At 47.5% G+C, this 14820-nt stretch overlaps 1 long non-coding RNA gene across 1 annotated transcript in view; it reads left to right on the top strand.

Moving 5' to 3' along the window:
* LOC105095095 (uncharacterized) overlaps window positions 1–14820 on the top strand; it is a 72858-nt gene that overhangs the window by 28272 nt on the left and 29766 nt on the right. The window contains exon 3 of the long non-coding RNA XR_010381991.1: window positions 190–647. This is a non-coding gene — a long non-coding RNA (uncharacterized LOC105095095). The remainder of the gene's footprint in view (window positions 1–189; window positions 648–14820) is intronic.

Here is a 14820-nt window from a genome sequence, read left to right as displayed (position 1 = left end):
TCTCCCTGAGTGTGGCCAAGAATACAGGTGCTATTCAAAGGTATTCATTAAATCAAGGAAGACTTTCCTCCTCCCCAGAACACTTTCCATTATTTTGTTCCTCCCTGCGGGTCTACGTTTTGACAGTTGTTTGCCTACCAAGCCAATGCACTTTTACTAATGTGCTAATTACTTTCTTATTTTAATAAGTCAGTTTTAGCTGCAGTCCTGCCTTCCAACAGCTTCTGGCCACCATGAGAGAACTGGCGTCACCATATACAGCTGATGTCATTTCAGATCACCACAAAGGAATGCAAAGTATCGGTCAGCGCAAGTGATCTTGTTGGGAGTAACTTCACCACTTCATGAGACTCATTGCAAAAGTGCTCAGGAATCTGCAGAATAATCTCCAACAACCCTGGAGTTCTGGAATCCCTGTACTGTACACCCTCACTCCCGCCAGGGGTGCTGGTGCCTGAGGGATGGCAAGCCGTCACCTCCATCTCTTCTAACTGCTACAGGCCACCCACAGACCAGGCTCATTGCTGAGGCCAAGCAGGGCGGGAGACTCATGCAACTTCCGGGATGTCCGCTTAGGTTCTGGTCCCCCAAGCGCGTGGAGTACAGAAACCTGGCTGGGCACGTGAGCCTCTCTGTGACTGTACAAAGTAAGTCCAGATGGCATGAGATGCCAAGAAATCCTGGGTGTGCCCCATGGGGCGCCCCCTCCAAGGGCAGACACAGCCCGGGCATGGTACACTTCTGGACAGCTGGCTGAGTAAGCACAGAACCACCAGCCTGTAAAGAAAACACGGTGCACGCTGTTAGATCATGTCAACGTTAACGCGCTTCCGTAGTATTACTAACACATCTGCGAGGTACCTTTTGACTCTTCAAAGGCTTCCCACAGGCAAAATCTCCTTTAAGCCTCATTCAGGAGGAAGACAGAACAGATGTCATGAAGGTGGAGAAAGATACTGTGACAAATCTGAAGTCAGCCAGAAAGATGGGGGTAGTGAGGTCGAGACTGCAGCCTCGTTACTCACCCCAGGCTTCAGCAGAGGATGCAGACGGGAACTGTGTACCCTGAAGAGGCTGACTAAAAGTTAGGAGCAGGATCACCCCGTACAGTTGGGCAGCTTGTGTACTGCACCAGGGCACCCCAACCAAAGGGGTGCAAATCACATCCTAGACATGGTAGAATTGTATATTAATTCCTTTTCTCTGGATTGCAGTAAAGTGCCTATTTTAATAATCAATCTATTATAACACTTTTGCCACAGTTAGCAGTAATGTGTCTTGAGGAAGAGGCCCCTTTTTCTAATCAGCACAGAGGTGCTGTATGACTGGCGACAACACTGAGAGAAGCCACGCATATTTGGGAAGCCTGGGCAGAAACAGAAAGGAAAAGTGGTGGTCTGGCTCCACCCCCAGAAACTCAGCTGCCCTAATGGCTGAGGCATCTTGGGAATTCCTTCTGACCCTCACTGACCTTTCAGGGCACAGTGAGCTTTTCCCAGTTTTAAGTTGTCACGGGGGAAGGCAGGTCCCTCCTCCCACTACGGAAGCCCAGGGGGCCAGTTCCTCCCTTTCCACACCCCTGGGGCCACAGGGGCCAGGATTGGAACATGCTGAGCCAACTGGATGGCCTCTCCAAGGGCCGGAGGTTGAGGAGGAGATGGAGGGATGCGAGGAAAGGTGGCATGTGCTTGGCCTCATCATGGCCAAGTTCATCTGACTGTGCAATTTTTGCTGTGTTGCCTCCATCCTGGTCCTTCATAGTTAAAGCCCCTCTACTAGTTCCTGTCTATTTCTGAGCCTGGTCGGAGAGTCTCCTGCAGATTCTGTTAAACCCTAAATTCTTCCACAAGTTGTCTTTTATGTAAACTAGCCAGGAACCAGTTTCTGCGGCTTACAAACAAGATCTTTTATAGATTGTCTTTGTTTGGCTTAGGATTAGCTGCACAGAAGAAATTAATAATAATAATAATAATAGTGGCTTAAACAAGCTTGACATAAGTGAAATGCAGATGTACACAGTCCAGCGCTAATATGACAGCACCAGGTCCTTCCATCTCACCCCTCTAGCCTCCTTAGTGTGCCAGCCGAGGATGGCTGCTCCCACTCCAGCCATCTTGACACACTTCAGGCAGCAGAAAAGGAAATGAGGGGTGGAAAAATTCATGCTCTCTCCCTTTAAGGACATTTCTAGTAAGTTGCCTACAGTCCTTCTACCTGCATCTCATTGGCCAGAACTTAGCCAGATAGCCACACCTAGCTGCAAGGGAGGCTGGGAAATGTAGGTTTTATTCTAGGAGGTCATTTCCTCTGCTAAGAATGAGAGGCTCTATTGAAGAGGAAGAACAAGGGTTTGGATGTTGGGGTATATGACAGATTCCATGTATGTCACAGAGATACAAAGTTCAACTTCATGTAATCAAAGGAAACATACATCAACAAAGAGAGTATTTTTGTACCCATCAGATTAACAAAAATGGAAATAATTGGTAACATTCACTACAGTGAGGCTGTGGGGAAACATACTTTCAGGCACTGATGGTCCAAACAGAAATTTTACAGCCTCTTGGGGGCAGAATTTGACAGTATTTATTAAAAAGCACCTATTCTTCCCCTCAGTACTTTCATTTCTAATAATTCACCTGAGAGAAATTGTCACACATGTGCACAAAGATACATAGACAAAAATACTCTTGCAATACTGAAAATTCAGAAATGATTTCAACATCCAGAAATAGGGGCAAGGAGATATAAACTGGAGTAGCTGGTCTAATGGAATAGGCAGGGGTGGGAAAGACTGAGACAGAACTATATGTACTGACATAAAAATAATTCAGAGATACATCTACAAATGACAGTTGGAAAGACAGATTCCTTTTATGTTTAATCTCCTATGAGCACAAAAAAGAGGATTATCTTTCTGATTGTAGCCATGTAATCAAACACACAGGGAAAGGTCAGAATAGACACTCTATGAACTGTTAGCAGTGGTTGTGACTAGGAAGAGAAATGAAATTTTGCTGTATTTATTCAAACCTTCTTGAATGAGCCTCCCTCCCTCTATTATTATGTTCCTGGATAGCCAGGTGGTTAAGCTCATTGACTCTGGGGTTAAGCTACCTTGAATTCAGATCCCAGTCGTGTTGTTTTCTTAACTGCCTGACTTTAGGCACATGATCTGAGCATTAATTTTCTTAATGGAGAAAATCCATAGAACGTGCTTAGCACAAGGCATAGTATATGGGAGTGTCTCTGTAAGCATTACTTGTTATCTTGGTGTCGCTACCCTCTCATGGCCCCCAGTTCTTTCAAAGCCATAGTAGATGCTAATAAATGTTTGATGAATGAATTAGGTTGCTAATGGTCAGATTGTCTCTCTGAGCGTAAAACAGGGGAAAGAATAGGCTTAGAGAGGCCAGCTCTTCCTATTTTCACATTTCCTCCAACTCAGTGTTTTTCAAACTGTATGTCATAATCAATTAATAAGCTGTAAGTCAATTTATTGGGTAGCAACCAGCATTTTAAAAATATAGAATAGAAAATATCAAAGTGTTAAGTCAGAACAAGTTTCATTATGTGAAATTCCTTTTGTGGACATGTGTAGTAGTTTGCAGTGTAAGATGTATTTCTTACTGTTAATCACAGTAAAAAGTACATGGGGAAATCTTACTTCAAGTGCAGCCTTACTCCATGGTCTGAGTGTGCGGTTCCCAGCCCACTGCTGCCCGGTTCCATGCTGAATGTCATGGGCTCGGGTGAGGCTGAGTCTCATGCAGCAACTATAGGAGCCTGTCAGTGGACAGAAGTGATGGGTGTCCAAAGATAGCCCTCTTTCTCCCTGCCTGCTGGGGTCTTCCCTTCAAGATGGCATTGGCACTTGGGGGAGCAGAAACCTGAGGCTCTGCATTAGTTTCCTGGGGCTGCCATAACTAAGTACCACAAACTGGGTGCCTTAAAACAAGAGAAACTTACGCTCTCATCATTTAGGGGGTTGAAAGTCCAAGACCAAGACGTCGTCAGGGTTGGTTCCGTCTGGAGCCTCCGAGGCAAAATCTGTTCCATGCCCCTCTCCTAGCTACTGGGGGTTGTCCGAAATCCTTGGCAGTCCTTGGCTGTGGCAGCAGACAGAACTCCAATCTCTGCCTTCTCCATTTTCACGTAGCATTCTCATCCCTGTGTCTCTATGTATCTCTGTTTCCAAATTTTCTTCTTATAATGAAGCCAGTCATTGGATAAGGGCCACCCTGATCCATTATGAGCTTATCTTAACTTGTTTCTATGACCAAAGGCCCCGCTTCCAAGTTAGGTCATATTCCTAGGTTCCGGTGGGCATGATTTGTTTGTTTGTTTGTGGGGGGATGCTAGTCAAGGCAGTATCTCCAGCCCGAGAGAGGAAGGAACCACATTGATGCTTCAGTCTGGAAGGGAATCAGGATGGAGGTGGCAGGTTCTTCTCTGGCCAGTGTGCTCTGAGCACCAGTCTGGGAAACTACAACTCAAGACCCTTGGAATAGAAGGAACAAGTTCCAATCTGGGGACCTGTGTCCACACCTCTGGAACAGCCTGACTGGTTTATCTATTTGGCCATAAGATTTGGACCATTATCATAGACTTCGAAGGTTTTTTGCTTAAGCAATATTAGAGATCACACCCACCATCATCTCATTTTATAGTTGAAAAAACTGAAGTCCAGGGAAGCTAAATTTTTTCCTTAAGTCACATAGTTGGTGAGTGGCCAAGTCAGGTCGAGAGCCCAGCACTGGACTCTGCCCTTCACACATGGCCTTTTGTCCTAAATACTTAATTCTACTAACAATGGTGGCACCTATATGTGGCTTGCAGGAATGGGGGAGAATTCAATTCCTCCACAATCTTCAGCCTCCCCTCAAAGGCACCTCAACATTTTAAAAAATATATTATTTGATACAGATTGTTTTCAACCTCATTAAAGTGTAAATAAAAGCATCTTTAGAAAACTTTGCAGTTTTTTTTTATTGAAACATATGACCTAAGCTGATGCAGGAGGCTTAATCTGTAACTGTTGCAGCTTCAGTAGATAACCCTTTGTCACCCCCTCCCTTTCCAACCAGACTGTCCCCCACCAGCCCCTCCAGCATGGAATTCTAGAGTCTAATGGAAGAGTGACAAGGCCCACTGCTGCCTCCTGCATGCCTAGCATGTGCTGAGTGCTAAGTGCTCTACATGAATTTTCTCATTTTCCCTTCCAACAGCCCTTTGAGCAAGGAGCTTCTATCTCTTCCAGCAGATGGGAAACAGGCCACGTCTCAGCCAGATTTTTTTAATCTGAATATCTCTAGAGGGATCACACACTGTCCAGTGTCACATGTCCCATCATCCCATTACAGTAACCACACTCACTTGAAAAATAATATTTTATTTTTTTAAAACAGCTTTATTGAGATAATTCACACCTCATCCAATTCACCCATTTAAAGCATATAATTCAATGGTCTTCAGAATACTCACAGCTGTGTACAACCATCATCACAGTCAATTTTAGAACATTTCCATCATCTCATAAATAAACCTGGTACCCTTTAACTATGACTTCTCTATCCCTCTATCCCCACCGTGGGCCCTAAGCAGTCATTAATCTACTTTCTATCTCTATAGACTTGCCTGGTCTAGACATTTCATGTAAATGGAATCATACCATGTATGTCCTTTTGTGTCTGGATTCTCTGCCTTAGCACAATGTTTTCCAGCTTCATCCACATTGCAGCATATATCAATACTGCATTTCATTTTATAGGTGAATAATGTTGTATGGATATACCACATTTTGTCTATCCATTATTCAGTTGATGGACATTTGGAAGATAAAGCTTTCTTGGTACTATATGCCAGTCCCTGTTCTAAGTGATTTATCTCATTTAATCCTCACAACAACCTTATGAGGTAGGTGTTATTATTACTTCTACTTAACAAAGAAGGAAACTGAAGCACAGAGAGATTATCTTACTTCTCAAGGTCACATAGCTCAGAATAGCTGCCTGGCCACTGAGTTTGTTTACAATTCCCAGTGGCCCATGATCCCTCTTTTTATTAAGGTCTTTGGGGGCAACTTGTACATACCTCAGCCTGCTCATGTATCCTAAGTGGAATCCAAAATGGCTCACCAAGAGCCTCCTGCCCGCATTACTCACCCCTCCCCCACTGCCCAAATATGGCTCCTTCTCCAGCCTGTCAATCACCCTCACAATCAAGAACACTCCAGAAAACCATTTCCACAGTACAGATAAACACCTTTATTCAACAAATGATGTTTGGTCAACAAACCCTTTCAAGATGTGTCATCCGAGCTCTGTAAAAATCCTCATTATTTTGGACCTCACTAATTCAATATTTGTGATCTTTTCAAGATGCTGTGTTGGGCTAGGGTATGATTTGGTTAGCAAACTTTTCTTCACAATGTATTACAAATTCATAGTGTAAACAAGATTATAGAAGGCATGTTTAAACAAAGTGTTTCCCAGCTTCCTCAAAAATCACAGACACCCCCCCAAAGCAAGCCAATCGCTGTCATCCAAGTTGCATGCAACTCTTACCCGGTTTTTAAGTAGGTCCCCTAAGGACCTGACAGGTAACCTTGCTCAGTGGGGTAGTGACAAGACGTGGCATGCCACGGCTGTCTCCCCTCACAAGTGGTCTCTCAGACGCACTCTCTGATTCTCCCAACCACCCACTCCTCAGCTGCACGTCTTCTATGGAAAAGCTGGTTTCTGCCAATCAGACATTCAGCAGAACCAGGTAGTGAGCCCCAAATCCCCTCCTGGGCAACACCAGGCTGAAAAAATTTTAAGATCAGGTGTGAGGAGGGGACCAGCAAGAGAGGAGGTCTGGAGGGGACTTCTGAGCTTGGAGATCACTTGTTCCTTTCGCAAAACCATTATTTTTCCCAGAGAGAAATTCTGCCTGGCTGAAAAGTCTGAGGACCCGGGTGACAGCCTGCAGCCAGTCCAGACAAGAGCCCAATACCTTCAGCTGTTGTGTCCTGGGAGCCTTTGAACTAGGCATTTCCTGTGCCAGGCAAGTGAGAGAGAGGTGGGGAAGACTGTAGGGGGGAGTGTCTGCTGACCCTAGGGCCTCCAAAGTGAAGCTAGCAGTTCTTTCTAGAATCTTAGGCCCCAGATTATAAAAATGTCGTGGGTTCAGGCTGCCCCGCTCTGCCCCAGTTTAGGGGTTAATTATTTTAAAGTAACAAGGAGATTTTAATCTTCTGCCCTTCCCAGGGGACGCCTTTCATCACACAGAGCTGCTTCAGTGACATCCCATGGCAGGAGGGTGGCCCTGGGAGAGAGCAGAGACCCAGCAAAAGGCAGAGGCTTCTGACGCACTGTACCTTGGCTTCCACCAACCCAGCTGGTGTGGCTGCAGAGAACACCACGCAGGGAAGCCAGACAACCATTGCTTGGAAGTGGCTTCCTAACTGGCACTGTAGCTGACTTCTCTCTGGGCCCCTATTTCTCTGGCTGCAAAATGGAACATTCAGCTGGAAGGGACTGCACATGGCTTTTGAGTCATGCCCTAATTCTGATCTCCTCGTAGAGGCTGCCCGGAGAGCTATGTTGAGAAGGACTTTGAGGGTTAGCAGGAGAGGGAGCTGGGATCAATCAGCAATGTCTGCTGTGAGCACGGGAAGGAGGGTGGTGCCATATTTCCTTGGCATATATTTGCCATCCCTGACATTGCTCTCCAAAGTCCTCTTTGGCTCAGTGCTTGTACAATGTTTTGAGTCTTCTTTTCTGTGCTGTTTTCTTTGCCTTTGAAGACCTATTTCAAGGGCTGTTCCCACCCAATGGGAATTGACAGTAGTCTATAAACAATAGCTTATAGGATCTGGGGCATGCCAGTTAGAGATCACCAAGGCCAGGGGAGGCCAGCTTGCCTCCTTGAAACTAGAAATAAGCCCCAAAGAGAGTCTTTCTTGGTCAACACTGAACTGAAACCTAAAAAGAATGGAGCACAGCCAAGGTAGCTGACCCTGTGCGAGGTTCTCCACTAGGAGACAGACGCTGACTGTGGCTTCTATCCGCATGGTGGAGGCATGGAGGACCGAGAAAGCCAAATACCATCTGAAACAAACAAAAAGAATTTTGAGCAGAGGACTGCTGGGAATAGGGGGGTCTCCTCGTCCATAAAGCAGAGATGATAATAGTACCTCCTCCAAATAGGGCGTTGTGAGAGCACAGTGAGGTGATGCATGAAAGGGCTCAGCACAGAGCCTGGCACCAGTGCCCAATAAAAGCGATCCAGTGTCCACAGTATTAGTACTCTTGAGGCTTACTCTTTGGTGGCATTGGGCCTAAGGATATTAAATCTATTCTGAAACTGGCCCTCCCATCGGCAGGGTGGGAGCCTGCATTCTCACCGCTGGGCCCCGAGTTGGCCAGTTTCAATAACGTGATTAGTCATTTTTCATTCCTGAGATGTCTGCCCATGGGTGGGTGCATGTGTGCATGTGCGAGTGCGTATGTGCCTTTCAGAGCAGGGGAAAATCCATATTCTCTCTCTTCTGACCGAATTAATCAAATAAATCTTCTGTAAGGAGCTGCTAAATGAATCACAGATGGCTCTGCCCTTTTACAGGTTGCAGAAAGCACCCGTTACAGTTCTTTTAATTTATCAGAGGAAAAAAGATGCCCTTGTGTGCCCCTTCCCGCTTGCAATAATAATCAGAACCAGTCTATTTTCCAAGGGTCCGAGACTCATTTTCAAAAAATGTGTATCAATAGATGTAACAGCGGGAAGATTATTTTGCCAAGTTCCAGCCTCCAGCACAGCAAAGGTGCCCTGGCTGGGGAGAGCGTTTATAAAACCACATTTAATAAAAGAGAGTGTTATATTAAGTATGTTTGCTAGTGTATTTAAGCATATGGTTTCCATATCAGGGGTAAAGATGGCAAACACATGCTTTACCTTCTTTCTAACCTTTCCTAGAGACGTTCTTTCTAGGGGGTGGTGGGATGGGAGGATTTGGGGTGGATATGAGTGAGTGTGTGTTGTTTTGCTTTTTACAACTCTGGCTCACAGGGGCAAGCACTGAAGAATGTTCAAGAAAACATGGGAAGACTCTCTGGCTCTTCTATTTATGAAATTAGCCCAAGAAACTTGCTTTGCTTACCTTCTTCGATTGGCCCAACATTCTCCCGGCTCTACCTTGCCTCCTCCGAGGTGCTGGGGGCTGGTTGACTTTAAAGTGCGAATCAACTTCAGCTGTAAAGAACTTGAGCTCCTGGATTTTAAACGTGAACCCTTTGGTAAAGCAAGAGCTCCGAGGATGGCTGTGGCTTTGTGTCCATGAATCCCTGTTTAACCAGTGAGCTATCCAGCTCAGGCATTCATCTACCCAGAGATCCCCTTTTGGTATTTGGGTTGGGTATCGGGGATTTTATCTTTTTCCTTTAGGTCAGAGGCAACGGGCTGCGGCCCTATAGGACTGGGGTCCCCAGAAAGGTAGCCAGGAAGGTCTCCAGAGCCCACCCACCTAAGACAGTTAAAACAATCCCCCCATTCTGAGACAGTCCCGGAAGCCAAAATGCCAAACTAGGAAGGGAACTGGGTCGGGGCATCTGCGGTGAGGCCGCCTTGCCCACCCCCACCATCCCAAACAGATTTGCCAGAGCGAGTTATAAATCTACTGGTACCATTTCTTTTTCGTCACTTGCCTAATCCTGTGCCCTTCGTTTCATGTGCTGTAATTATTAACATCTGCTTTCTGAGCCTGGACCGCATGGAGTTTGCAAAGGCAGTTTTCAGTCCAGAACAATGGTGACAGCTGTTTCATTTAGCCTAGGGCCAGCACTTCCTGTTCAGTCTACATCTGCCCTCCTGTGTCCAATTTCTGATGCGGGGTTTTCTGTTTTGTTTTCTGAGTTTTTTTTTTTTTTCCTTCATCTGGCCTTACTATATGTTTAAGAGGAGTTTCTAACTTAGCACTCCAGCTAGTATTTCTAGCACGTATGCTTATTAGATTGGCAATAGCCAGAGAGAGATAGGAGAAAGCCAGGATTGTCTCCAGCTAATATGGTGGAGGGCACAGGCAGAAAGGAGGGCTGACTAGGAACCCAGGCAAGCAAGCTCTAAGGAAATTCCTGGGTCTTGAAGTTGAGGGATAGGCTGACCCCTCTGGAAGCTAGACACAGGAAAAATGGGCTTAGCTCATCTGTTCCCCTGGCCTGGTGTCATCTCCACAGCTTCTTTGGTAAGAGGTCATTCAAACATACCACGGAGGAAACCGTGTTTCTAGGTGGCCACCAACATGTAGGGACCCTTCTTTGGGAAACAAGCAAGCTCGTCAGGTGGCCCCAGATTCAGTTTTTTCCCACTTAATCTCCAGCAGTGTGATACAAATCCTTTCTAATTTGTACAGAGAGGTCCACAGGGTGGGGAAAGGAAGCGCTGTGGGTAGGGGAATAAAGGAATCCAGCCTTAGATGATCTGCCTGACCCCTTTTAGTATACATGGCTTTGTGTGACTAAAGCGAATGGAGTAGCCCCGTTCCTGCCCTTCCATCCACCCCACCTATGCCCAGTTCCATCTGATCCATGCCTGGGCTTCCCAGCTCTGCTGGCTTCAGATGTCAAGTTACTACCTGAGACCTCACCATAAGGGCTGGGTTAGAGACTTCGAGATTTGTGTAAGCTTCCCCCAGCCACTGCTGGATATTTACCGCCAAACAGGGAAAAACCCAGTCTCTGCATGGATAAGAATATAAGGATGTTGAAGTGTCCTGTGGACGCACAAGGTACAGCGAGGGAGCCACGGGCCGTGATCACGCACCTCGACATCCCGAGTCTGTAACTCTGCCTCTCGCGGGATTTTGAGTCCGTGTCTCTGCCTCTCGCGGGATCTCGAGTCTGTGTCTGTGCCTCTCGCGGGATCTCGAGTCTGTGTCTGTGCCTCTCGCGGGATCTCAGGGCGTGGGGATGGGCAGAGCCCCTGGAGATCCGGTGCCCCCCGCAGCCTGCGTATGTTCCTTAACAGATGAAGAAACTGAGCTCCAGGGAGAGAAAGTGCCTGTTCTGCAGCCGTAGTTTGGTGCTTGATGCTGTGGACAAAGAAGCAAAGGAAGGTAAATCTGTGTATTTTCTAGGAGTTTGAGCATCTTTCCTGTTGCTATACCAAATGTCTCGTTGAATCTCAGATGCTCTGCACCCTTCTCGGTGGCTCACATGAAAACAGCTCGAGACCCTTCTCCCAGCTGGGAACAGTGAGGCGAGTTCGGGAGACCCCAGCCTGGCTGTCAGTACCTGAGACCCAGTTCAGGACCGATTCCTTTGGCTGCCAGTGGAGAGCTGAACCCAGCAGTCTTGAGAAAAGCGTTCATGCTGACTTGACACCTAGGGGTCACGGAGGTTCCTGGCAGCTGGCGGAGGCCCCGTGTCTTTGCAGGAGCAAGCAGGCAGAAGGTAGAGCTCAGGTGTGAAAAAGATGCAGCTGAGCGGTCCCTTCTCCCCCACCTTCACCGCCAGGTGCGCAGAATGGGGAGGAGGAGACCCAGGACTCCCTACCCTTGCTTGCAGCCCAGAGCCCGGGGCGCTGAGAGGCTAACCCAAGCAAGCATAGGGGTTACAGGGACTTTCCCTAAACTCTGGAATCGAAGGAGCTGATGGTCCAAAGGAGGCTGCGGCCTGTACCCCTTTGCCCTGTGGGAGAGCCTGGTCCACGCCCTTCCCTGCCCCTATTCAGTCTCCCTGCCTCCCCCCTCCCCTTTCCTCTCTCTCTCACTCACTCCTTTTCTTCTTAAAGTTAATTGCAACTTTTTTCTCAGCGCCCTGATCTGGATAAGCCACATCTCATTAGAAAAAGATTTAGCTGGAGCCAAAGCAGGCTGGAGAAGGAATCCCTAATCAACAGAGAAAAGATTTGTGTGTAATTGCTCTCTCCCGCCATTCTGCCCCCCTCCCGCCTCCAATCTTTCTCTGCTCATTAATCTGAAAAGAAAGTCGCAGTTGAACGTCTTGGTGTTCAAGTGCCTGCTGCTGCTGCAAACAAATCGAAGTGCTTCGGGGTTTTCTTTCGTGGGGGCGTCTGTACGGAGGGCTTTGGCTGTTGCGTGTAGGAGTAAAGCGTTTTATTGTTTGGGGGGAGTATGAAGCATCTTGGTTAGGGGAGTAAAACTCTTGCGGGGTGTGGCGTGTGTGCGCAAAGTGCCTTGGTTGTGGGGAATGTGTGAGTGCGTGTGTGTGAAGCTTTGGTTTTTGGTGTGTGTAAATGAAGTGCTTTGACTATTGAGAAGGTGTGTGAAGCTCTTTTATTATTAAGGGGTGTGTGTGTGAAGCCCGTTGGTTGTTGGGTACATGTGCGTAAAGAGCTTTGGTTGTTGGAGTATCTGTGTTTATGGGTGTGGGATGTGGTTTGGGGGTGTGGGAGGCAACCCTTCAGTTGGTATGTGGCTGTGAAGTGGTTTGGTTGTTAAGGGGTGTAGTGTAGCCCTTCGGTTGTGTGTGCGTGTGTGGTGCTTTTTTGGGGGCATCTATGTTCATTCACATGCACTAGTAGCCTCTTTGGTGTTTTCCTTTTGCCCCAACTAAATCCCAACCAATGCTTACATGGTGACACATGGAAGATGAATTTAGGAGCAAACCATCTCCCCAGGTCCTCAAACATTCAGCAATGAAACAGCACAGCATCTTCATGCTCTTCCTTCAAAATCTGGACATTTTCTACAATGACCATGATTTCCTTTGTAATTGGTAGGGAGAGGGGAGGGTATTTTACTTTATTTTTATTGAACAAGTACTGCATGCTCAAAAAGAAGAAAGCCGTAAGACACACTCCTGGTATAATGTGAATGTTACAGGGGGCGAGTGGTGAGAAGTCCACCTCTCTCTCACCCCTCGTTTACTCCCCAGCCGACTTCAGGAAGGAGCTCTCACAGAGGAGGACATGATGCTAAGAGAGGTTGGGTAACTTGCTGAGGTCACACAGCAGGTAGCAGAGTCAGAATCTGAATCCAGGCCCACTAAAGGCAAGAGCTCTGGCCCTCAGCACTGCCTTCTGGAAGAAAGGAAGGATCCGTGTGGGAGCTGGAGGTGAAGGGAGAGTGGGTGAGTCCCTTCTACTCCGAGAGCCGTTAGAGAGCCCAGGCCCCTGTGTCTGAGCTACCCCACCTGCATTTCCCACTTTGTCTCCGCCCGGGCTCGCAAGTCCCTCCTTGTCCTCATAGGCCACCCGCCTTGGCCGTCTCCCCAACCCTTAGTGACCACCGCTGTCAGGAGAACCCAGGCTCCGACCTCCCGTCCCAGTCGCCTGAGGGTGAGGCCTGGCTTGAGCCTCTGTGTGTTTCTCTGAGCACAGCCTGTGTGCAGTCACAGCCCCGACACTGGAGAATCATCGAATGTAAGTACTGGCCACAGAGGTGAGCTTCCTGGTAACGATGGGGTTTCAGGTCAGGCCACAGAGTTGAGCTGGGCGTGACCAGTTGAGGTTCTGAGTGGGAGAGCATGGACAGCGTCCAGGGGTCCCTGAGCCCCAGGACCCCACAGGGCAGGGAAGACACAGACCCTCAGCTCTCCTACCGCCTCACCCCCCTCTCTTGGTCCTCATTGGATCTCAGTCTGTTGTGCGGTGGTTACAAACGCTCCTGCCATACCAAGGACAAAACGGACACGGATTTTTGCAGAGAGAATGCAAAAGTCCTGTTTGTGATGCTGAAGGAAATTGATCTGGTTTTCAGAAGCACCCACTGATTGCTCAGAGCAGGGAGGTGCTGAGGATTTATCACATCCCACTGCTGAGCCTAAAAGCAGACCCTCCAGACCTGTCAGGGTCCCGGCAGATCATCTTCAGGCCACAGTGAAGACGATGCACCATAGACAAGGTATAAATACACAGACCCTTGAGACATGGAGCCATGTGCTCAGAACACTTTTCCAGGCCGCGAACAGTGCAGTCCAACACCGCAGCTACCTGCCACATATGGCTAATGAGCATTTGAAATGTGGCCAGTCCAAATGGAGATGTGTCATCCGCACAAAATACACACCAGGTTTCTGGAGACTTGGTGGGAAATCACACGTGCGGTATCTCCTCGTAGTTGTAATCAGCTGTCCACAGTTGTGTACATTGCAATCAATTGTATATTGATTCAATGTTGAAATAATATTTTGAATATATTGGGCTAAGTGAAATAAATTATGGAAATTATACATGGTGTGTGCATGTCAAGTGCTTTGGCACCTCTGCTTCCTTTACCTGTGTTTAATGTGGCTACTGGACAATTTTAAATTACCATGTGGCTTGCATTTGTGGCTTGTGCTATACTTGTGTTGGCCTAGAATATAACATACCATTTCATGAATGTTGTTACCCCGTTTTACTGATGAACCAACCAGCTCAGGTTGAAGGGCTTGGCCAAGGACACCAGCTGCATAAGCCGAACTCACATTCAGAGAGTGATCCTGGCTGGACAGTCTACTCCATGATGAAACTCCTAAAACAAGAGATGTTGTTGTGACACGATCTCATGTGAAGTTTTAGTGCCAGTGAGGACTGAAGCCCATGTGGAATCTGGGGGAAATTAAATAAAAATCCATGACTCCGGGATGAGGATCACCTGACATCAGCTAGAATGTTAAGGTTCAGGATGGTTTGTAGTGCGTGATGCTTGGGCGGGCTTCTGGGTTCCCTGCGTGAACTTGGACCAGTTCCTGCTCTGGTCTTCAGTTTCTCCGTCTGAAGAGAAGGAGCTGGATTAAATGTCCTCTGAGGCCCGTCAGGATCCGGGATGCCTTTCAGACTCCTCCCTCCCAGCACTTGAGAGTGAGCTTGAGAGCGTGTTGCTGGGTCCTGGGGCAA

Source organism: Camelus dromedarius, chromosome 8 (assembly GCF_036321535.1).
Source record: "Camelus dromedarius isolate mCamDro1 chromosome 8, mCamDro1.pat, whole genome shotgun sequence".
Classification (NCBI taxonomy): domain Eukaryota; kingdom Metazoa; phylum Chordata; class Mammalia; order Artiodactyla; family Camelidae; genus Camelus; species Camelus dromedarius.
Note: the sequence above shows the minus strand (reverse complement) of the source record. Positions and strands in the feature narration are given on the sequence as shown.